General features: G+C 39.2%; 1 protein-coding gene across 14 annotated transcripts in view; it reads left to right on the forward strand.

Annotated features, from left to right (window-relative positions):
* The window catches only part of SGMS1 (sphingomyelin synthase 1), a 291,689-nt gene that overhangs the window by 209,060 nt on the left and 56,677 nt on the right, over positions 1–25,952 (forward strand). Inside the window, exon 1 of one of the 14 annotated variants that reach the window (XM_030864975.3) lies at positions 9,473–9,612. The exons of 12 other annotated variants lie outside the window; for them this stretch is intronic. The gene's annotated coding sequence lies outside the window, so the exon portion shown is untranslated. Of the gene's footprint in view, positions 1–9,472; positions 9,613–15,016; positions 15,036–25,952 lie in introns of those variants that run through there. One more of the 14 variants, XM_060285960.2, reaches the window with a different exon arrangement.

The raw sequence follows: 25,952 nt of genomic DNA on the forward strand, positions 1-25,952 counted from the left end.
CTGATCTTTGGAGCATGGAGTATTCGGCAGATTTGGGCTCAAGCTCTCCATGTGTCAGGGTGCTGGGTGTGGATAACTCAAGACATGTCAAATTGTCTGGGCTGGGTACTGGATTCGTGGTTTGCCTATGCTAGCTTAACTTACTCCTCACAGCATTAATATTATAAATAACACAATGATACATCATATATACATATATATATATATATTTTTTTTTTTTGAGAGGTGAGCAAACTGAGGATGAGAGAATGTAGGTAGTTTAAGGCCATGCAGCCAGGGACAGAAATGGAAAAATGCAAATTCTTGCTCTTTCTTTCACTTGTGTAGTTTGCCACGGGGCCTGCAGCAGGAACGCTGGTAGACAAAGAGAGTGTGTCAGTCAGTGCAGTCGGGGGGCAGATACCATAAAGTAGTTTGAACAGGGCAGCAGTTAAATATTGAGAGTTATTAGCTATGACAAGGGGTTGGAGCAATGATGCCTGGCTAATAAGAAGTAAACAGAGCTCTAGAATACAGAAATAATAGATAATAGGGAGCAACCACCGGCCCTTGGGCCCCTGAGGCAAAGGCCACACCTCATACCCGATCCAGACCTTGCTGGAGAGAACGCTCCTGGCTGCGGCCCACTGTATGGCAGAGAAATTGCTGTGGTGCCAGGCTGGTGGAACTTGCTGAAAAGGCACCATCCATCCTTTGGGGTGCCGGGGAACGCTGTGCACAGGGAGATGTGGACGGGGATACTCCACTACAAAAGCAGTAGACGGGTGCCAGCGAAGCTGCTCATACGGCAGGAGGCTGCCAAGGAGTGCGCCGGAACCAGGAGGCACGGGGCCTTCCTCCAGCAGTGTCTTTCCAGCATCTCTTGCTGACACAGGTTAACAGCATCATGCAAGCGAGCAAGTGAAAAAATTTCTCAGGGGCCCAGATCCATTTATGCAGATCAGGCAGTAAAGGGTGAACTTATGGCAGACAGACAGTAAATTCATAACTGGCACAGGGAGAAAAAAGCTCACCCTTTTCTCAGAACCTTTATTTTTCTTTCATTCAGCCAAGCAGTAGCACATGATGTGTATATTTTGGAGTGGTTTTTATTTTTTCCCTTGATGGTACTTAATCATTTTCCTCAGACTTTGAACACTGTATGGTTTGATAACCTGTGTTATCCATATGGTGACTTATCCCTAAGGGACTGTTGAAGATTAACTTTCTTTCATTTTCTTTTTTATTGTTTGCCTCTTAAACCTTAGATAAATTCCTGGATAATCAGGAATTGGTGCATGCTACATTTATGAAATGCCATCCAACCAGATGACATCCCAGGCTTTTTGTTGAATGCTTGTGAAAATATTTGGTACAACCTAGAATTGTAATTGCACATGAAGTAATTCAATCTGAGATTTATCTCTGACGCTTTATAAATATTTGCCAAAGGATTTCACAATATATAGGGTTATGGTTTTATGTGTGTGTAGTGGTTGTTTGCTAGTGCATTTCTTTACTGCCTTCTTGTGAATTTAGAAGAGTAGACCTTCCAGAAGAGCTTTTTAAAGATTTTTCCCTCCGGGTTGTTTTCTGCATTCCATGGCTATGAACTGCTGGATTTCAGAGCAGTTTCTTGCTCCCTAACACCATGCAATGCATAATTCATCATTTTGTTTAAAACATTAGAAAGGGACAAGTACTCAGCCTTGACCTTGAACCCAAGTTGATAACTTGATCTGTCTGTGCTGCCTTCTTTTTCTCTACTTCATTTCTTATTTTGAGTTTTTCTCCCTCAGAACTCTCCTGAAAAACCTTTTAGCTCATTAAATATATTTTGGGAGGTTCAGGAGTTTTAAAGGCTTATAGCTTTAACACTTTTTTAAGTTAGATTTCAAATGTAAAGAGAGAGAGAATTGTCCATAATCTTACATTCAGGTAACCCATGATGACGTTGAAAATAAATAAAAAACAGTGCGTGTACATGGCTAACATACAAATGGTATCAAAAGGTACAAAAAGAGAAGTAAAAGCCTCTCCTCAAATGTGACTGTTGTTACATTTTTTGTGATTTCTTCCAGGAAAAAAAATGTTTTGGGCATATATCTGCATCTTTCTGGCTCTCTGCTTTTTACAATTTTATAATAAAGGGATTCAGTTGTACATATTTTCTATAGCCTTTTTTTTTTTTACTTTTCCTATTACTTTTTTAGAGCTCTTTCCCATCAACGCACAGATCTTCCTTATTTACTTTAATATGATATGTACAAGATTTCATTATTTCATCCACATTATGGACGTGTAGTAATTGATTTTACCTTTGTCTTCTGGCTAGTTTAGTAATTGCCAAGTATTTGTGGGGAGGAGTTGTAGTTACCTACTGGAGTTATTACAGTTCGCCTTTTTGTAAATAAACCTCCTGATGATATGTCAGTAGGTTACATTCCTAGCAGTGAGATGGCTAAGTCAGAGGATGTGGGCATCTTTAACTTTGGTAAGAATTGCCGATTGTACTTAGAAGGGCTACACAGATTGGTTTTCTCTTCCCAAGGTTGTGTCTTTCCCACACCCCCATCACCACTGTAAATCACAAGGCTTTAACATTTTTGCCAATCTGATAATTTAAAAATGCTACCTCTATGTTTTCACCTGCTTATCTTTAATAACAGGTTTCGTATCTTTCTATAGGTTCCTTGGGCATTCATATTTCTTTTTGTAAATTGTCTGCTCTTATGCTTTATTGTGTACTGTCTTCTTCCTCTTCTCCTTCCTCTTTCTTTTTGCTCCTTTTCTTCCCTACAGGGTTCTTTGTCTTTATCATATTGACTTATATGAGCTCATTTTAAATTAGGGAAATTAGTCCTTTCATATATGTATTGCAAATATTTTTTCCCATGTTATATATCCTGTCTTTCATTGTTCACTGAAAATATTGTTATTCTGGTGTAAGGGATATAAAACATGTTCTTTTTAAAAAGAAATGAAAGAAGGTTGGGGGTTAAGAAAAGTTGGCCACACTATCTGCTGTTTTTGAGGCCTGGTAGTTGTAGTTTGGGACGAAAATTATTTCCATGAATCCTAGTGTGTCTCATAGCCCTGGAGACCCCATACCGTCTTATTTACACCAAGACCACTGATACCAACCTCCTTCCTCTTTCTTTGTGTTCGTGTGGTTATCTGTCTAGACCAGCCAATCAGAGATAATTATATCCATTCTCTTGTGAGTGGAGTGTTGCTAAAACAATATTTTTTTTAAATCCAATTTTAAAATAATAGATCAAGAATGGATATCCCTCCAAATTTCTTCAAAGAACAGACTTCTCATTTGAACATTTAAAATTTAAGATTCTGGTTAACAAAAATTGACTGTATGAAAGCACGTTACATATACTGTAAACTATGACTCAGCCTAAATCCAAGGAAAATATTTGACTAGTTCTTTCCCGGAGAAGATTTTAAGGATTTCCTGAAATTTCGTATAATCTATATTTATGTACTTATTCATACATGTGGAAAGCCTTTTAATGGTATCCTATAAAGGGCAATATTATGGTACAGTATTTTCCTGGTTTGACCTACAGTCCTGTTCTCTGAAAATAGCAATAAATCTTAATTTCCAATAGGATCCTGGCCTCTTTTTCATGCCATTTGACCTGAGATGAGGTGTCTAATGGCTTTGTGTACTCTTCATAGTTCTATGAAGGCAGTTGATTCCATTAAGGTGAATTTACTGAAATAAGGCCCTTATAATAGGAAAATGGATTTATTTTTGAGAAAGCTAATGCTAAGCTTTGACTTCTGCAACTATTCAGTAACATTCAGTGCAAAAATAATTGGACATCAGAACATTAGAGAACCAGCCATTGTTATTTTGAATGATCATGGTGCTTATTAAGCCTTCGTTTCAATGCAGACTGCTGAAATAATTGATGATGTCATTAATTAGTTTCAACCAGATAAATTTTTGGTAGTTTGGTAATGGCACCTTTCTAAATAGGATGTCAAAATGAAAGATAAATGGAGATGTTTAAAAATGCCTAGCTGTGTCAAAGGAAAGCTTGCAAATGATTTCTTAGGCACAATAGTTTTGTACCACTTCAGTCCACCTTGCATCCTTAGCTTTAGCTTATAAATCAACTTGACTAAATAAGGCGGACAGAAATTCATTTGTGACTTTGTCTTTGACATCTTATACAGGAGGATAAATGAATAAGACGAATGGAATCTACTTTGAAGAATGAGTTTCTAAAAGCAGGAGTGTCTGTCATTAGTTCCACTCAGTGAGGGCGGGTCTGCAGGTGAGACCTTGGTGCCTTGTCGAAAGGCTCCAAGCCGGCCCTGGAGAAACTAAGCAAATGAAAAATAAAATGCTAATATCAACAGTGACTGTTGTTAAAAAAACAAAAAAAAACTTCAAGAAAATACAGGACCTTTTGTGGGGTATTTTTGATTAGGTGGTATAAGTTTTCAGTGGTGTGTAGACTTTTTGGAGGAATGCTTTGCAGGTGAAATGAAAAGTGTGAACCACTTGAGAATAAAACTAGGAGGCTTTACAGTGAGTGGGAAAGCAGAGGCTTTGGAAATGGAAGTTTCCGCATTTGGTTCTCATGCCGTGAGTGGCAGCTCACGGGTGTTCCCGAATAAGGAATACACGCTCTCCAAGCCCCAGTTTTTTTAATTTGTAAAAACGGAGATTAAAATACCTACTTCGAAGAGTTTTGAGAGAAATAGATGAATTTGATAGATAATAATCACTCGACGAATATGTGTCCTGCCTTTAAGGAGGTTTCTGGTATTGTGCAGATGGAGAGGGCTGCTGTTGATAAAGACCTCCGGCATCGCTGATGTTGAAAGTACCTCTTACAACATCAGGTATGGGAAATGGGGCTAGTTTAGAACTTGCTGTTTTTCAGGAAGGCAGAGAGATGTGCTCTTAGAATGTGACAATTAATGATTTTTCCCACTGCTGGCTCAAGTGTCACATAATTCACCCTGGTTTATGTTGTATGTTTCGAGATGTGGCCACAAGTCCCACTGAGGTCAGTTATAGGCGTAAGTATCTATATTGGAGCGTTTGTGTTTCTGGAGTCCTCTGCCGTTGGTCTGGTCACACACACTAATTATCGCCACCGGGAGACAGTGAAGTTCCCTTGGCGGTGGCTGCATTATGAATTGGTTACCACACACTGAGCCAGAGCACTTGGGAGCTTCCTGTCCAGGTACCCTCTGGCCTCGGTGTAGCTCACAGGGAGGTTGGTTACATCATTATTGGTCATAAGACAGGCTCTGATGACTGTCCAGACTTTGATCAGTGCCTGATGCATCCTGCTCCCATATTCACATTGAACATACTTGAGGCAATGGAACAAAAGGTCAGTGCATGTGATTTTTTTTTTTTTTTTTTTTGCAGTACGCGGGCCTCTCACTGTTGTGGCCTCTCCCGCTGCGGAGCACAGGCTCCGGACGCGCAGGCTCAGCGGCCATGGCTCACAGGCCCAGCCGCTCCGCGGCATGTGGGATCTTCCTGGACCGGGGCACGAACCAATGTCCCCTGCATCGGCAGGCAGGCGGACTCTCCACCACTGCGCCACCAGGGAAGCCCTAGATAGATCTTCTGAAATGCAAACATCCTAGGGAAAAGAAACACCATTGTAGTGTAAGTTGACCTTAGCCTTACTTTGCTCAGCTCCTAGCTGAGCATACTAGGACTTGAGATAAAGGCGGTTGTAAATGCAAAGGAGAGAGAAGAGGCAATGTTTAACCTGGGCCACCAGGCAGGCAGCCCTGGGAGCCTCCTTTGCAGAGCCTAGGGAAGTGCAGACTCCAGAGAACATGACCGCTGAAAGGGGGGTGAGATTTCATCAAGGCAAACTGTCTCCCTTTCATTTTTGTTCAAGTTCTTTATCAAGGAAAGAAGAAAATAGAGAGGGAGAGTCCAGACCTTGGTTTTAGTTCCTTAGAGAAAGCTTTATCAAATACAATTAGGACCACCTAGTTGGATGATTAATCATTTGAGAGTGGAAATAATGAAAAATGACACATGCCCACCATAAACATTTTATTAAACTTAGAAATATCAACGCTCAGAATCGGTTAGTCTTTCATTTAGTGTCAAGAGTGTTGCTTTGGATATGGGTTCTCTGTTTTGTGTTCCATAATTGTCTTTCCCTCACAAATCATAGTCACGACACACCATCGGTGATGTCCAGTCTTTATTTCTTTAAATCCAGAACATCAAAACTTTCCAAGCAGCTCAGTACTGAATCCGTCTAGATATTGAGAAGTCATGTTTTCCCCTTAGAATATTAACATTATCTCGAATACACCTAATTTTTCAGCATTTTTAGCTATTTTCATTTGTCAAGTGTTTCTAAAGCATTCAGTTTAATAGAAACAACAGGTCACTTTTTTTCAGATTTGAATTTCATTTATTACTTAATATTTTGTTAAATTATATAATAACAGAACCAAGTACAAGCTGCACAAACAAGTTGAGAGCAAATGTAACTTAAGTCTTGATAAGCATTGCACGTGCACCAGTGGGAACAGAGTTGTCACGCTTGTCTTAGCTAATTCCAGTCAGTGACAGTAACTGGTTACTTAGCCATCCACATGCTTTAGTGTGTTGTGAGGGAGGGGTTAATCTAGTCCCAGATTGGTGAAGGTATCCAGGGGACCCCACCAACCCATTACTATGCTTTTTACTATGAATTGCATCTCGAGTTGTAAAAATTCAATATACTAATCATAACAGTAACCCATGAAGGCATTTTTTGGTGTCTAATCACAAAAAAGTAGCCACGTGGCTAGAGAGAGCAGGGCATGGAGTTTGCCATCACTCAAGGTTTGCTGTCTCTTGATATCCCTGGATTCAAGGGATAAGCTCATGAGTTAGATATGAGCCGAAACTCCCAGCTCACTCAAGTGCTTCTGCCAGGCTCTTCCTGTTACGTAAAAGCTAAAAGGAGTCCGTGCAGATTACAGTATTATTCTATATATGATAATTAGTTCTCAAAGTATAACTAGTTCATGTAGTGATTTGTTAATTTGGTTCATTACTTGATTCACTTTTAAGAAGCAGTCAGAAAAAATTCATACCAATCATTACTTGCTAAACCATTTGGTGTTGAATGAAAAGCAAAAACCTAGAAAAAAAGCAACTTTGGCTCTAACAGCCTGAACGTTGGGGTCAAACTTGTCTTGCTTTCCTGCCCCCCAAATTAAATTAGCTATGACTTAAAGCAGAAGGTGTAGATAGCTATAAAAAACTTGGGGTTTTTTTTTTGCTGTTTCATGTTTATTTCGCATTACCTCAGATTTATTTTGATTTCCATTTCATAGTGCCTGATACCAGAATTTGTACAGACCTCTTGAAAGACCATGCCCTCCGAGAAAATTCACACTATTGAAAGTTATGGATAACTGAATGGCAAGAGGAGTTTCTTAGTGGATGTGGTTCTTGATCAAGTCTGGACAAATTCTGCCCTGTCGTGTGTCATAAACTATGGTACAGAACGCATCCGAAGTGCCAGGGGAAAACCAGCATTATGCCATCACCCGTATTCCCATCCCTGACTCTCGTCTCTCTTGAAGAAGGAATTCACGTGGCTGGTGATGGACGTTTTGATTTGAGATCCACATAACAGACACTTAGACTCGTTAGATATAAGCACTGAATCTTTAGGTTCGGTCCAGTTTTAGATTTGGCTAAGGGATTCCTGGTGGGCACAGCAAAATGAGAAACATCATAAGATTCATGTTATCCATAAGATAGGAACTGACCAGTTTTTAAGAAAAGCAAGCTTCTTTTAAACATTCAGAGAGGAACTTTCCTGGAGATCCAGTGGTTGAGACTCCACGCTTCCACTGCAGGGGGCACAGGGTTCCATCCCTGGTCAGGGAACTAGGATCCCACATGCTGCTCAGTGCAGCCAAAAAAAAAAAAAAAGTTTCAGAGAGGAAGGATGTGAGAATGGAATGTAAATAATTTCCCCCCTTAACCCAGAGGATTGGCTTACGTGGCAGTTTTCCCCCTGCTTTTATGTGTCCATGTAGAGAGAAGATACATGACTCAGGGGGCAAAGGTCAAGAGTCTGAACATCTGGGTAATGAGTACCTTGCTCTGGGAAGATGACTGAACACAGTGTCCCGAGGACATGTAAGATCAAAAGAATCTCCTTGTTTTGGGGGACCTTTATCAGCTCACCTGCAAGATCTTCGTAAGCTGTACTGTTCAGCCAGTGATTTTGTTATCTGTATCGTGGATGTCCATACTAATAAAAAACATTTTGCCCAGAGAATCTTTTTTCTTGTTGAGGGACAGATATCAGAAAAGGTCCACAGTCTCTGTAACTATCCCTAGTAATTAGTCTCAGAACTCAGTGCCTTTATCAAAGGGAATTTCTAGAACAGTGTATTATTGCTTAACCCACCTCCTTATCTGCCATTCGTGGAGTTTCTCAGATATTTCCTGACTTTCTTGTCTGCCTCTGGATCAAAAAAATGAAATGTAGAGCAAGTGAGGACATAGTTTAAGAAAAAAAAAAAAGGAAGAACAGAAAAAGAAATACAGAATAAAGCTTTAGTATGTATCTTCCCAATAAATGGGATGCGGTGTTTAGATTTTTATCATCCATCTAATGTAAGGTGTTCTTGCGTGTCACAGTTTGATCTTTCTGCCTCTTTTTTTTTTTTTCTCTCTCTTATTGTTGACTTGACCTGGTTTCTTTACGTAGAGAATCTGGAAATGTTTTCGTTCTTTGAGGAAAGAGCTATGCGTGAAAGCCCCACTGCCTGTGGGGACTGTAGGGTGGGTAATATTTGGGTGTACTTTCAGGGTCAGGTCTTAACCTTGCTCAGGGAATGTTGTATGTGTGGGTAGGTTATTAAAGACATGGTGGTTTCACAATGTATGTGTATATCAACTCATCGTATTGTACAGCTTAAAAAAAATTTAAAAAAAATTAAGCAGTGGTAGCTCCAGTAGCTGTTGATGAATGCCTGAGGCTTGGTGGAAAGAACTTCTGTTTACTCTGAGTACTGGCTCTCTGATTAGCAGTTGTGTGTTTCATCCCACGACCCAACATAGATTTTTTGATGTATTTATTTTATTTTTATTTCTTTTTTCTGGGTGCCTTATGTTTTTTTTGTGTGTTCATGTGTAATTTTCAAAACAAAAATTGGGTTCATACCAAATTACGGCTTAAAAAACATTTTATAATGACAATTCTTGAAAATGTGGAGTGACTAGTAGCACACTCTATATCCTTATCACCCAGCATTAACAACTATCGGCTTTCTCTGATTCTGATTCTACCTTTCCCTCTGCCCTACTTTGTTCAGGGTCAGGAGAGCGAGAGAGGGGCCCAAAGCAAATCTCAGCCATCATACCATTTCCTTCCCAATACTTTGTTCTCATGTTTGTTATTCAATTATTTACTTTTTGTCTGTTGACTTTTCTTTCTCTTGTTACTGAAACAACTCTTGGACTGTGCCCTGGTGGAGTTATAAAGGTAGACTCTTCTGGAAGCATTGTCCTCTGCATGGTGCTTGATGGGCTGGTCTTCAGGGATCCTGAGGAGGACAGCCCTGCTGGTATGAAGTTCATGGTCCGGTTACTAATAGAACCCAGAGGTATGACTGCTGCCTCCTTAGCCTGTAGAGTCCGGTGTAAGGCTAGGCCTTCGTTGAGTGATGTTATGTTTAGAAGAAGTAGACCCAAATCTAAGTCATAATGATTTGTATTATTTATTAAACTCATGCAGAAACCATAGCTTTGGATAAAACTGTCTAAAGGATTGTGTCTAGATCCTTTTTTGTTTCTGTAGCTACCTAGACAGGAAACTGTTGATATTACAATTTAATCATTTATAAATTTGCCATCCTTTGGGTAATATAGTAATCTGTGCAGCATTTCATGGTTTTGAAAGGTTTGTCATATTCAAGTCCAACAATAGCATTGTGAGGAAGGAAAGATATTATATTTCTGCCCAGTTAACTCAAAAGAGAAGCTGAAAGATGGGAGGGGGTAGTCATTGAGTTGACTTTAGGTCTTATGTCTCCTAGTCTAGAAGTCTTTCTGCTTTGGATGGTTTTTGAGTTGCTTTAGAATGTGTTGTGAAATTGGAACTTGCCTTTTCCTTTATACTTGAACATTTTTGTATCAAATGTTTGAAATTCACGCCACCTCGGATAAGGTCTTGGAGATGCTTGGGGAAGACTGTCCTCTTATTGGGTCTTATTACAAGGCGGGGCCAGGACAGCAAGCACAGCGCTTTTGGAGCTGATTCCTAACACCACGGTCTCTCCCCCATGACATTGGTTTTCACCTCTGTCCAGTGCTGTCCCAGACCCAGACCCAGACCATGACCATCACCATCTTTGCCTTCATGCACTGGTTACTTTTGTGACAGAGTGGAATTAATTTGATCCTAAAAGCTCTGAGATTTCTCCTGGGGACTAGAGATATGTGATCCAATAGAGAAATTGTTTGGACATTCATTCACCCCTGTAGGAATTTGTACAGGCATCAAATTTCCCAGTTCCTCTTAAAACATCTAGACATGGACATTCTGTTGGCTTAAATTCCCTGAGGGAATAGAGTGATTCTTCAGAGCTGATGCTTCAGGAAATTTTTATAGTAGCAGTCTAAAAATGTGTATACTTGTTTCTCCCAGAGATACTTTCTTTTCTTTCACCAGTTAAAATTGGTTTCCTGCTGAAGTGTCTTGTCTGCTGCAGGTGTCTTTTGTAAAACAGGATTTATGCATTTGATTTATGGACATGACATATATATAAAGTATCAAGTGTTCTGAGTAAGAATTGAACATAATTTCAGCGCAGATATTTTAACCGATGTTTATTGTTCAAGGAATTCTTTGTGTAAAATAGAATAATCTAATTTTAATATGAAGTTGCTTTGAAAAAATTAAGGGAAAGCCAAGCCAGCTAAAATCAGGGGGATGTGTATTATGGAAGATGTTAAACAACAGGCAGTACTGTTTTCAAACTTTTTTTGTTTGTTTGTTTGTTTAACATCTTTATTGGAGTATAATTGCTTTACAATGGTGTGTTAGTTTCTGCTGTATAACAAAGTGAATCAGCTATATGTATACATATATCCCCATATCCTCTCCCTCCCACTCTCCCTGTCCTATCCCTCTAGGCGGTCACAAAGCACTGAGCTGATCTCCCCGTATGATGCAGCTGCTTCCCACTAGCTATCTATTTTACATTTGGTAGTGTATATATGTCAGTGCCACTCTCTCACTTCATCCCAGCTTCCCCTTCCCCCTCCCTGTGTCCTCAAGTCTGTTCTCTACGTCTGTGTCTTTATTCCTGTCCTGCCCCTAGGTTCAGCAGACCTTTTTTTTTTTAGATTCCATATATATGTGTTAGCATACGGTATTTGTTTTTCTCTTTCTGACTTCCTTCATTCTGTATGACACACTCTAGGTCCATCCACCTCACTGCAAATATCAAACATTGTTAATCAAAATAGTTGGTTAGGGCTTCCCTGGTGGCGCAGTGGTTGAGAGTCCGCCTGCCGATGCAGGGGTCATGGGTTCATGCCCCGGTCCGGGAAGATCCCACATGCCGCGGAGAGGCTGGGCCCGTGAGTCATGGCCACTGAGCTTGCGCGTCCAGAGCCTGTGCTCTGCAATGGGAGAGGCCACAGCAGTGAGAGGCCCGCGTACCGCAAAAAAAAAAAAAAGTCGGTTAACCACATGTTGTCATACCAAGGTTCTGGTCTTATCAAATAAATAAAAGACACAGATCTGCAATGAGTGCATTAACCAATATGCAAATGGTGCAGCCAAAATAATTACTGAAGTGCTTAGAAACAGTTTCGTTTATAAAAACAAAAAGCTTCATACAAAGTCTAATGAGATACAGGGCTTGTTAGAGGTTTTATGTTTTGTGGGCATAGCTGGACTAAGCAGTTCTGCAAATGGGGGTGGGCTTCCAGACCCAGGCAGCTATGGGAGGGCTTTTGTTTTGGGGAGCCGGTAGTAGCTGTGTGCATGTTGGGTGGAGGTGGGGAGAAAGACACACAGAAAGACTTCAGTCAAATCTTAGGCTCTCACTGAGAAACTGCTCTCACAGCCTGGTCTCAGCTTTGCTAGCCTTTGCCGTGTGATCTTGGGTAAAGCACTTGCTTTGATGACCCCAGTTTGTTTAGAATTTGAAGATTCAGCTAGAATCTAATTTTACAGTTGGGGTGCTTGAATTCCCCCATATGTGAGGTAGTAGGTCAAGAGGTGTGAAGTAACATGATAAACACATATTTCTTAAAGATTTGGGCAAAGAAAGTGGTTCTTGTATGAATATAACCATTATTATAGAGAATACAAAAATACAAAATTTACATGTAATTTTAAGGTCAACTAAACATAAAAAATTGTCCTTCTTAAAAAGTCTATGCATCCAGACTTTTGAGTGGCTATGTTTATCCTCTCTCTGCCCACAGGAGTCTTGGGAGAAAATGTTCAGAATGGTGGTTGATATCTTTGCCAGTTGCTAGATGCAATCTAAAATCTTCTTTCACTCTTAATTTATATTTACTGTTCCTCTTATAAGAGCCAATCATGGTCACTTTCCTTGTCAGTAATCAAGTGTTTTTGTTCTTTTGTCCTTGTAAGCTGGTAGGTGACTTAGAACAGGGTGTGTCCTGTGAGCAGAGTAATTCCTATTAAATTGGAAGAGATAGTCTCATTTGTTTCATTCATTCTGCAAGATCCATGGAGTGCCAACTCTATGCTAGGCACTGTTTTGGGCTTTTAATAAATGCATTTTCTCTGTTTCAGTATTTAACTCTGCCTCTCACTGTTGTGGTCTCTCCCGTTGCGGAGCACAGGCTCCGGATGCGCAGGCTCAGCGGCCATGGCTCACGGGCCCATCTGCTCCGCGACATGTGGGATCTTCCCGGACAGGGGCACGAACCCGTGTCCCCTGCATCGGCAGGCGGACTCTCAACCACTGCGCCACCAGGGAAGCCCTCTGTTAATATTTTGAGTAGATAATATATTCACATGGTTTCATGTTCAAATGGTAAGAAAGGATGTACAGTGACAAGTATACTTCTCATCCTTGCCACCCAGGGCCACTCCCTGGAGTAGTTCATATTGACTATTTTGAAGCTTTCAAGTCATATTTTATGTGTATATTGGCAAATTTGTATATATCTCCTTCCTTCCCTCTCTTTTAGACCCATGGTATTATACAATACATGTGAATCTGCTCCCTTGCTTTTTTCATTTAACAATTATATTTGCATTTTTTTTTAAGTCCTGAAGCATGTACATCAGACTGTTAGCACTAGTTATCTCTAAAGGATGGAGTTGAGGAAGCTTGCTTTCCCTCCCTCCCTCCCTCCCTCCCTCCCTCTCTTCCTTCCTTCCAGTCTAACTTGAATGTACTTCTCTATCGTTTGAATCGTTTATAAGGAGAATATATTGTTTTTGTAGTAAGGGGGAAAGTCCTTTTTGAAGAAAGAAAGAAATACCTTTGCCTAAGTGTTGAGGAAAGTGAAACTGTATGGAACGTCCTTCTCTAGGAAATTTATCCCCTGATGTGACCCACTGCTTTGTAGACGTGATTTGTGTTCAGGAATTGTCTGCGTGGTACATGCAGATGGCGCCCTGGAGCGCGAGAGGCACTCCAGGAAGGAGGACCGTGTCCGCAGCTCAGGCTCCGCACAAGCCCTGATGTTGTCTCTCAGCTATTGGAGCCAGGCTGGGCAGTGGACATGTTAGCCTGGGCAGAGGGCGGAGGAGGTGGGAGAGCCTTGTGTTCGTTAGGGGCCTCCCCAGTGGTGGAGCGTTTGACCCAGAAGGATGCTCCTGAAACCGCTCGGAAGGAAGAGAGACGAATTTGTCGGTAACAGGGCTTGTGGTAACAGTGCACCTCCTTTTAAGGAACTGAAAACATGTTCCAGAGTCTTCTCTCAGCTTTACCCTCATGGTTTGAAGGGAAGGGACGGCTTCCCACTAGGAGGCGTACTGCTCAGTAGTGGAGCACACAGACGTTGGAGCCCAGTGTCGGAGCCCTGCTCCAGTGTGCGACCTTGAGTGTCTCACCTCACTTCTGGGGCCTAGGTCCTCACCTGTCAATAGGGATTCTTCATCCTTTTCGTAGGATTGCTTTGATTTCAGTGAGCTTATAGTGTAAAAAGTTTAGGTCCTGGTAAACTCTCAGTAATGTGAGCTAGGAGGCAGAGCAGGAGGGTGAGAATGCAAGTAAGTAATGGACCTTCCCTCTCACACGTGGGCCAGAAGTGTGCTGAGAAGAGACCCTGGACTCTTGATCCCGCTTAGTTCTCTGCTTAAACCGCCCTCTGAAAATTCAGTGCTCTTCAAAGCCATTTATAGATCACTTGAGCCAGTGGTCCTCATCCTGGCCTGGGAGCCAGAGCATCAGTATCCATCTGGCAGATTGGTTTTTTCAGAGAACTACACATGCATGTTATTTCACCTCTGTGGCATACAGGTTCCCACTCTGGCACAGAGAGAGCTTGGCAGGTGGCTGTTAACTTCCTGGTCTCTAAGGTACAGGTGCTGTAGAGCTTGGCTGGTAATAATAGTATCCTATAGAAGACTGTTGTATCACATTATTGATTTTCTAGTTATCAATACTTCAACACTTAATGATGCTCTAATGCCTTTGTAATCAACATCTAAGCTCTATGGAGTAACCCAGTACATATTTATTACTCTCTCATGTCTATGAATAATAATGTGGTTTTCCAAAGCTGAGGTTAAATCCACAAAGGCCATGGTGCAGTAGTTTTATGATCCTTCATATGGTCTGACGGAGAAGTATTTAAAATCCAGATCCCCCCAGGATTAATTTTACATTTATTTTTGGTTTCTTTAGGGTTAGGCTTATATTTTAAAAGGAGGGATATATTTTAACTACCGTATGTTATGTGTGTCCTAGAATTGCCCTCCTAGCTGTCTACACCTGAGTATAACAGCAGAGGCAGCCATAGAAGAAAAAAGTTTGGTGTCCTATGTCACAGCCTAAAAATCCCTGCAAGAGAGCCCAGCAAGCAGAAGGTAATGATTTTACAAGAGAGAACAAATGAGGGAGAAGCCTCCATGGCGTATAGCAGGGAATTGGTTCTTGCATCATGGGGTTAACGTGTCAGAAATCAAGCACAAATGCCTTCATGTGCTCTGGCTGTACTTGCAATGCCAGTTTTTGCAATGGAAAGATGAGATGGAGTAAGATGGGTGTGCTGTTGGCTCTTCCATGCCTTCCCCCCTCATCTGACATCTTTCCAACCTACTCCCACAATGCTCCAACCCACATTTTCCCCCAGGTCTCAGATTTCTTTATCTTAAGCCATAGTGATTATTTTGCAGAAAAAATAGTAACTTACTTAAAAAGTAATAATAGTGATTGATTTCATGGAACATGCATAAATTGCAGGCACTGAGTGCTTTACATATTTCATTTCATCTTCTTAACTTTATAACAGCTTCTTAACAGCTTTACAGGTAGTTTTGTCTTTATTGGACACTGCGGGAACTGGGGAAGTTAAAAAAACTTGTCCATGGTCACATGGCAGGAACCAGTAAAATGGGCATTGGAACCCAAGTCTACCTAATTCCAAAACTTCTGTTCTTAGTTTGGATTTTACCGTAACAATAGCTGCCACTTGTTAAAGACAAGTTCCAGAACCACCACGTACACAAACAACTTTCTGAGGTTACCGACTTAAACAAGAGATCAGGTTAGCATTACACCCGATATGACATATAAACATCATGTACCCTTTGAAACGATGTACTGAATAGGACACAACATCACTTCTGGGTGTTCCTGCCAAAAATGTATAACTTTAATCATGAAAACATCTGAGAAACCCAAACTGAGAGACATTCTACAGAATAACTATTATTCTTCAGTAGTGTCAAGGTCGTAAAGGCAAGGAAAGATTGGGGAACAGCCATGTATTGGAGGAGATTAAGGAGACCCAATAACTAACTAAAAGATTGTGGGAACAGAAAGAGGACATCCGGGGAAAATTGGTAAAATTCAAATAAGATCTGTTTTTAAGTTAATAATATTATAACATTGTTAATTTCCTGATTTTGATAACTGTGCTATGGTTATCTAAGTTGTTAACACAGGAGTAATGGGGTGAAGGGTATACCTCAGTTTTCTGTTCTGTTATTGCAACTTTTATGTAAATCTAAAATTATATCAAAAGAAAAAGAAAAAAATGTTTTAAGCCAGCTGAGATCGATATTAATTCTCATTTTAGAGATGAGGCAACAAGAGGTTCAGATGTTAGGTAACTCACCTAAGATCATACAAATGGTAGTTATTATTAGTGAAGGAAGGTGGAAGAATTTGACCCAGTCTAAGAGATTCCAAAGCTCATTTTAACCACTATGCCGTATGGCTGCCTCATGTTTAAATACGTGTGTTCAAGACATTAGCCCTGAGCCAAACTCCATCCCCATTAGACACTCCTTATACTGGGAGAAGAAAAAAAAAAGAAGAATAACAACTTTGTGCCTGTTGAAAAAAAGCAATGTATGTATTTCATTACTATTATAAAATTATATGATATATTGATATTTGTTTTGTATATAGAGAGAGCAATATTAATAGAGAATTTTATATTTCAGGCAATTTAAAAATCACATGACGCAGCCAAGTCAAAGTTATATAAATTTTTACCAACAAAAATGAACTATTCATTATAAAGCTGTTCTGATCTTTTTCAAATAATTTCTACATCCTGCATCTCCAAATTATAAATACCATGTTTCTGTCTCTTCTTGCTGCCCAGCTCTCTCAAACTTTTCTCTATAAATACCGTTGGCACAAGTGAAGCTTATACTGTTTAATGCAAAAGATACAAGAAGAAAACCATCTTTTTGTCTTACTGGAAATTGATATTTTGGAAAAATGAGGAGATTGTTTTAAAAGTTCAGGCCAAAGAGGAGAATGCAAACAAAAAAAAATTGTCTATAAATTTTAAAAATCTTAATAAAATATAATTACAATGGAAGTCTTTTTAACTTTAAAGGAAAAACAGAAGTGGATCATTTGGCTCTATTCAAGTCTAAATAACTTAGTGATAAATTCTGGAAAATTTTTGATGTAATATAATTGTAGAACTATTTCAGTGATGAAGATCTAACTTGAGATCACTTACTTTTGGAGCCTCCATGTCCTCACCTGCAAAATTGGTACAATAAACTTCCCCCAAATTTTTGCTTTGAGAATTGGATAATTTTGTAGTTTATTAAGTACCTTCACATAAGAGATTTAAGCATTCATTTTTTTTAAGTTTTTCTTTTTTTCCTTCTTAATAAGAATCTATTGTACTGTTGATTGTAACTCCTGAAGTTAATAACCTACTTCTGAAGACTTTGACCTTTGTTATTTTGATTTACATGTATTAAGTGTTTCACAGAAATGCAGAAAACAAGTTGCTCTTTGCCAAGAAGTTACACCAACCAGCATACTGTGGTGCTATTTTTAATAGTATGTAGTTCCTGTGGCCATTTGATAAAATCAGAAGCTCATAAAATGAAGCCCAGAGTGACAGAGTGAGGAAGTTCAGTTTCATGAGACCAGAGCTATTTCCAGGAGTTCTTTGAGAGGAACTCTAACTTGGATCTGTCTGCTAAATTTAGTCTACCAGCTCCACAGTCGCTCCTCTGTTTCTGTTGATAACAGAAGACAAAGGTTGTGTCTGGAGTTTTTCAGTAGGAGGTGGGTGGGGAGAGAGGGCAAGTGTGTGTGTGTAATTGAGGGAGGGCATCCACTTTTAAAACAGCTATTTATTTATTTATGTTTGTTTATTATAGCCTTGTATTGATTAGAAAAATAATATGTTCATTATAATGAATTTTGAACTGTAAGAAGATAAGTAGAACTGTTAAGTCACCAGAGGTAACTGTCATCAGTTTGGTGTGTAGACCTAAAGTCTTATCTTCTGTGCGTAATGTATTCTATCTGCGATACAGTTATCACAAAACCGCGATCATGCCATATATATATACTGAACAGAAACTTGCTTAAAATTTGCAATATAGAATATCACATGCATTCTTCCACATCATTGAACATTTTCCAAGAAGATATAAATTATAATTTTGTGGAATTACTTATAAGGGTACTGATTCATTTAGTGTGTTTCTTATTGTTGAACACGTGGACTCCTTTCTTCCCCCTGAGATTGGTGCCAACTGAAACCCACAGGTCAGAAGTCCATTAACTGTAATCCCAATTCTTAATTCCCAAGTTTAGTACCGTGTAAAATCTACCTAATATGAAAGGTACATATACGTGTATCCCTCTAACAATCCAATTTTATCTAATAGTTTTAACCTGGTAGTACCAGAGAATTAAAAAGAAGAGGAAGACGAAGACCTGTCTCCTACCCTTGTGCTTTACAGATGGAGAGCAGGGTTGCCTGAAATGCCACTTTCTTCTTCATCACACTGTACAGCAAAGGGATGTGAACATTTAGCAAGTGATGGGTTAGGATTTCATTCCTTCCTGAACCGCCCCATGTCCCCTTCCACACTGCAGTTAGATCCCTGAAAGGTGGATGGGAAAAAGACAAGAGGCAAAGACAGAGGGATTCACCAGGGCCATGCACACCTGCCCTGCCCCACCTGAGCCTGCGGCGGGGCCACTCATAACTCCATTCAGCTCAGTGGCTGAGCATGGTTGGCTTTTTGTTTTTAACATTTGAAAAAATTTGTGGTAAAATATACATAACATCACATTTACCATTTTAACCATTTTAAGTGCACAATTTAGTGGTGTTAAGTATATGCATTTCTTGTACAACCATCACCAGTGTCCATCTCCAGAACTTATCACCCCAAACCACAGCTCTTTAGTTGTTTTTTAAATGTTAAAATTCAGAACAAAAACAGGTTCCTAGGGGCAAAGCAATTTGATTTGAAGGAAATTGCAAATAGGGATGGAGGAAACTCACACGAGGACTCCCCCCCCCCCCCCCCCCCCGCTGTCCCTTCTCTCTCCACTTGCGATTACTTTCTTAAAGACAAAATCTGTGGTCATGGCAACACCACGCATCTGCATAGGTAGTGCTCCCAGAGTTCTTTGCTCTTGTTTGCACCTCAGTACACTTTCCCAGAATGGCTTTTTCAGAACACTCTTCTCAAACTGTTTTACATACCATGGGAATCAGGCAACACTGTTAAAATTCTCAGTTATATATTTGCTTTAATGTTCATTAGTTTAAAAAGAATTGCCAGTACATTAAATGTCTGTTTTCATGGATATTATTGCCTAGGACAAGACAGTGTTTTGTGTTTTTTTTTTTCAATTTTCTTTCATTTATTTTTTTATACAGCAGATTCTTCTTAGTTATCCATTTTATACATATTAGTGTATGTATGTCAATCCCAATCTCCCAATTCATCCCACCACTGCCACCAACCCCCCGCCAATTTCCCCCCTTGGTATCCATATGTTTGTTCTCTACATCTGTGTGTCAATTTCTGCCCTGCGAACCAGTTCATCTGTACCATTTTTCTAGGTTCCACATATATGCATTAATATACAATATTTGTTTTTCTCTTTCTGACTTACTTCACTCTGTATGACAGTCTCTAGATCCATCCATGGCTCTACAAATGACCCGATTTCGTTCCTTTTTCTGGCTGAGTAATATTCCATTGTATATATGTACCACATCTTCTTTATCCATTCGTCTGTTGATGGGCATTTAGGTTGCTTCCATGTCTTGGCTATTGTAAATAGTGCCGCAATGAACATTGGGGTGCATGTGTCTTTTTGAATTATGGTTTAATAAGGGCATATGCCCAGTAGTGGGATTGCTGGGTCATATGGTAATTCTATTTTTAGTTTTTTAAGGAACCTCCATACTGTTCTCCATAGTGGCTGTAAAACTTAGATTCCCACCATCAGTGCAAGAGGATTCCCTTTGGTCCACACCCTCTCCAGCATTTGTTCTTTGTAGATTTTCTGATGATGCCCATTCTAACTAGTGTGAGGTGATACCTCATTGTAGTTTTGATTTGCATTTCTCTAATAATTAGTGATGTTGAGCATCTTTTCATGTGCTTCTTGGCCATATGTATGTCTTCTTTGGAGAAATGTCTATTTAGGTCTTCTGCCCATTTTTGGATTGGGTTGTTTGTTTTTCTAATATTGAGCTACATGAGCAGTTTATATATTTTGGAGATTAATCCTTTGTCCGTGGATTCGTTTGCAAATATTTTCTCCCATTCTGAGGGTTGTCTTTTCGTCTTGTTTGTAGTTTCCTTTGCTGTGCCAAAGCTTTGAAGTTTCATTAGGTCCCATTTGTTTTATTTTTGTTTTTATTTCCATTACTCTAGGAGTTGGATCAAAAAAGATCTTGCTGTGATTTATGTCAGAGTGTTCTTCCTATGTTTTCCTCTAAGAGTTTTATAGTGTCCAGTCTTACATTTAGGTCTGTAATTCATTTGAGTTTATTTTTGTGTATGGTGTTAGGGAGTGTTCTAATTTCATTCTTTTACATGTAGCTGTCCAGTTTTCTCAGCACCACTTATTGTAGAGACTGTCTTTTCTCCATTGTATATCCTTACTTCCTCTGTCATAGATTAGTTGACCATAGGTGCGTGGATTTATCTCTGGGCTTTCTATCCTGTTCCATTGATCTATATTTCTGTTTTTGTGTCAGTACCATATTGTTTTGATTACTGTAGCTTTGTAGTGTAGTCTGAAGTCAGGGAGTCTGATTCCTCCAGCTTCTTTTTTTTCCCCTCAAGACTGCTTTGGCTATTTGGGGTCTTTTGTGTCTCCATACAAATTTTAAGATTTTTTTGTTCTAGTTCTGTAAAAAATGCCATTGATAATTTGATAGGGATTGCATTGAATCTGCAGATTGCTTTGGGTAATATAGTCATTTCTCAGTATTGATTCTTCCAATCCAAGAAAATGGTATATCTCTCTATCTGTTTGTATCATCTTTAATTTCTTTCATCATTGTCTTATAGTTTTCTGCGTACAGGTCTTTTGTCTCCCTAGGTAGGTTTATTCCTAGGTATTTTATTCTTTTTGTTGCAGTGGTAAATGGGAGTGCTTCCTTAATTTCTCTTTCAGATTTTTCATCATTAGTGTATAGGAATGCAAGAGATTTCTGTGCATTAATTTTGTATCCTGCGACTTTACCAAATTCAGTGGTTAGCTCTAGTGCTTTTCTGGTGGCATCTTTAGGATTCTCTATGTATAGTATCATGTCATTTGCAAACAGTGACAGTTTTACTTCTTCTTTTCCAATTTGTATTCCTTTTATTTCTTTTTCTTCTCTTATTGCTGTGGCTAGGACTTCCAAAACTATGTTGAATAATAGTGGTGAGAGTGGACATCCTTGTCTTGTTCCTGATCTTACAGGAAATGCTTTCAGTTTTTCACCATTGAGAATGATGTTTGCTGTGGGTTTGTCATATATGGCCTTTATTATGTTGAGGTAGGTTCCCTCTATGCCCACTTTCTGGAGAGTTTTTATCATAAATGGGTGTTGAATTTTGTCAAAAGCTTTCTCTGCATCTATTGAGATGATGATATGGTTTTTCTTCTTCAGTTTGTTAATATGATGTATCACATTGATTGATTTGCATATATTGAAGAATCCTTGCATCCCTGGGATAAACCCCACTTGGTCATGGTGTATGATCCTTTTAATGTGTTATTGGATTCTGTTTGCTAGTATTTTGTTGAGGATTTTTGTGTCTATATTCATGAGTGATATTGGTCTGTAATTTTCTTTTTTTTTAGTGTCTTTGTCTGGTTTTGGTATCAGGGTGATGGTGGCCTCATAGAATGAGTTTGGGAGTATTCCTTCCTCTGCAGTTTTTTGGAAGAGTTTGAGAAGGATGGATGTTAAGCTCTTCTCTAAATGTTTGATAGAATTCACCTGTGAAACCATCTGGTCCTGGACTTTTGTTTGTTGGAAGATTTCCAGTCACAGTTTCAATTTCATTACTTGTGATTTTTCTGTTCATATTTTCTATTTCTTCCTGGTTCAGTCTTGGAAGGTTATACCTAAATAAAAATTTGTCTATTTCTTCCAGGTTGTTCATTTTATTGGCATAGAGTTGCTTGTAGTAGTCTCTTAGGATGCTTTGTATTTCTGCGGTGTCTGTTGTAACTTCTCTGTTTTCATTTCTAATTTTATTGATTTGAGTCCTCTCCCTCTTTTACTTGATGAGTCTGGCTAATGGTTTATCAATTTTGTTTATCTTCTCAAAGAACCAGTCTTAACTTTATTCATCTTTGCTATTGTTTTCTTTGTTTCTGTTGCATTTATTTCTGCTCTGATCTTTATGATTTTTTTCCTTCTACTAACTTTGGGTTTTGTTTGTTCTTCTTTCTTTAGTTCCTTTAGGTGTAAGGTTAGATTGTTTATTTGAGATTTTTCTTGTTTCTTGAGGTAGGCTTGTATAGCTATAAACTTCCCTCTTAGAACTGCTCTTGCTGCATGCCATAGGTTTTGGATCATCATGTTTTCTTTTCATTTGCTCTAGGTATTTTTTGATTTCCTCTTTGATTTCTTCAGTGATCTCTTGGTTATTTAGTAACGTTTTGTTTAGCCTCCATGTGTTTGTGTTTTTTATGTTTTTTTCCCTCTAACTCATTTCTAATCTTATCGCGTTGTGGTCAGAGAAGATGCTTGATATGATTTCCATTTTCTGAAATTTACTGAGGCTTGATTTGTGACCCGGGATGTGACCTATGCTAGAGAATGTTCCGTGTGCACTTGAGAAGAAAGTGTAATCTGCTGCTTTTGGATGGAATGTCCTATAGATATCAATTAAATCTGTCTGGTCTATTGTGTCATTTAAAGCTTGTGTTTCCTTATTAATTTTCTGTTTGGATGATCTGTCCATTGGTGTAAGTGAGGTGTTAAAGTTCCCCACTATTATTGTGTTACTGTTGATTTCCTCTTTTATAGCAGCTAACAGTTGCCTTATGTATTGAGGTGCTCCTATGTTGGGTGCATATATATTTGTAATTGTTATATCTTCTTTTTGGATTGATCCCTGATCATTATGTAGTGTCCTTCCTTGTCTCTTGTAACATTCTTTATTTTAAAGTCTGTTTTATCTGATATGAGTATTGCTACTCCAGCTTTGATTTCCATTTGCACGGAATATCTTTTTCCATCCCCTTACTTGCAGTCTGTATGTGTCCCTAGGTCTGAAGTGGGTCTCTTGTAGACAGCATACATATGGATCTAGGACAGACAAAAAAGGCAGAGTACAAGCCAATTTGAAGAACACTGTTAAATAAATAATAGTCCAGGTAATATAGCTGGTAAATTGGGGCAGAAATAAGTAATGTTTTGGAAATGGGTTCTGAATGTTCCTTGAGCAGGCCACACATCACTCCATTGAAGCCTCTGGCAGCAGGATGAAGCCAGGTAGGCAGTGACCTGTAGATGTCTCTACGGATTCTGCTAATGGGCTGGTTAGGAGCTCAAGGGCCTGGAGAAACAGGGGAAGTCCCTGCGTCTTTCTAGTCTGGATTCCCGGGAACATGTTCCAGACCTGGGTAGCCCCATTTCTATAATTGTGTTCTTCTGCAGGTCATGTTTTTACTGCTTGCAAGATCAGAAAGAGAGAGGATTAAAAAGTCTGCATTGTAGAACCCTGTCTGTATTCAAATTGTGGGTAAAAAGAGAAAGGTTTAGTTTGGTGGCCATGTCAGTCTTGGTTGGTGGAGCTTTCTGAGGAATGCCCAGGCTGGGTGAGTCTGATGTGAATTTTGTCACTTACGCAAGCATCAGGGTTAAGGATGACGGGTGGTCTCAGCTCTAGGACAGAACAGCAGTACCTGTAGGGGGCTTCGGAAGGGAGCAGGGAGCTGCTCTCCCGATTCTTCTTCCTTTCTGTTTTTCTTTACTTTTATGCTTACCAGAACTGCCACTACCAGCAAGGTTGGGGCAGGTCCCAAGCAACATGGGTTTCCAAAGAGGGAGAGGAGTTAAATCCCAAGAAGATACAGCTGCAAGAGAAGGTGAATTTCATGACCTCCTGGCTTGGGCAGCTGATCCCAGATGGACACTTATATTTTAAAAGACGTATGTAACTCTGGACTTGAGAATTCTTTGGTAAACGTTTTTCCCTTCCCTTTTCTTCTCTTTCTCCTTTTTCTCTTGTGCTCTCTCTAATCTTTTTAAGTGCAGACTGACATGTGATTATTGAATATACACCATGTATAAACAAGTGAAATTCCCTCACCCACTCCAGTTCTCCATACCTGTTCCCCCATAGCCTCTCCAGACTTTCTATGCTTATACATACACATACACATATACAGCAAAATATACACATTTTACTACACAGGCATCTTAATCAGCTAAGCCATGGAGCCTGCCTTGAAATATATACATTTTAAAATGAAAATAATAAGTATTTCTGTATCACAGACACACTGCTATCTACAGATACACCTCATTCCTTCCTACACCTCATTCTTTGAAATGACTGCATGGTATTCTGTTGTGAGGAGGTACCACGTTTATTTATCCATACCACAATGAAGGATGTTTAGATGCATTTGGAAATTCTGCTGTGTGAACCGGGCTGCAGGGAACCTTTTTGAACGTATGTCTTGACTCAGTTGTTAATATTTCTGAAGGAAGATTCTTAGAAATGGAATTTCTGGAGCATAAAGTATGTTACAGATTTTGATAAGTAGTGTCACATTGCCTTACATAAAGGTTGTGGCAATATTAACTAATTTTTTAAAATTGTTTTTGCCTTTACTGAATCTTAGCATGTATTATTTGTACTTACCTCCTATTTCACACTTTGAGCACTTTTTGCTCCATATATCCTACCTTAGCATGTTCTCTTTGCTATGCCACCTGGATTATGAATTGTCATTGTCAGGGATACATAGTGCTTTAAGAGTAGGTGTTCAATACAATAATGAGCTTTAGAAACAAAAATAAATAATTCCACTCCTTCATTCATTCATGCATTCAACAAATATTTATTAAGAGTCTGTTCTGTGCTAGATGTTATAGTAGTCCATTGAAGGTTTTAGGTCTGACTATTTTTACTCAAGTTTGGAGTATTTCTGAATAAAAGTTTCCAGTTAGTTCACAGATGCTTCTTTGAATATTATTGGTTTTATGCTGTAATGGATTGGATAGGGGCAGAGAGAGCGTGCCAGCAAAGATTCTTTGCCAGAGCATGTGGTAGGATGGAATTGCAATTTACTAAGCTGAAGGAGGCATGCAAGGGGAGTAGGTTTGGAGAAGAGTTGGAATTTGATTTTGGGTCATTTTAACCTGGTAAAGCAGGAACAGTGCTGCTGTATGTGTCCCAGTTTCCCAGAATGCCTGTGACAATGCTTTATGCATAGTAGGTGCTTAATAAATGTTTGGTTTTATTTGGATTCAGTGATTTGGCTTTTACTAATATGTATAATTTTCAGTCCTTAGCTCTTCAGTGCTGGCTTTGTTTATGCCAAAAAGAAAAGCTCATTAGGAATATAAATAGAAGATAAATTTGAGCTGTGTCTTCAGTGAAGTTAATGTGCCTGTTGCCTTGCCAGAGTGCGTTGGTAATAGGCTCTCTGAATGCTGATCATCAAGTTCCTTTAATGAACAGGATCTCTATAATATATACTTAGCTCTATACAAAAAGAACTTAATTTAGATATGCGGATCTTTTATTATGTATGTAGTTTAATTTTTCTAGCGTAGGTGTGGAACATGATCAGATATGGAATGGACACCCATGGGGTTTCCACTGTTATTTTATGGTAAGAATGTAGTTTTCAGAAGTAATCTGGAACGCCATTGTTGGTGTACTGGGGCTAAATTTTACCCCTCCCCATTACTGAGACATTGAGAGTTTCTTTTCCCCTAGATGTAGTACATAATTGTTCTTAGTCATTTTTCCAATGTCGATCTTCATGACTGGTGTTTGGTTCTTCTACAGATTAAATCC

Source organism: Globicephala melas, chromosome 16, assembly GCF_963455315.2.
Source record: "Globicephala melas chromosome 16, mGloMel1.2, whole genome shotgun sequence".
Taxonomy (NCBI): Eukaryota; Metazoa; Chordata; class Mammalia; order Artiodactyla; family Delphinidae; genus Globicephala; species Globicephala melas.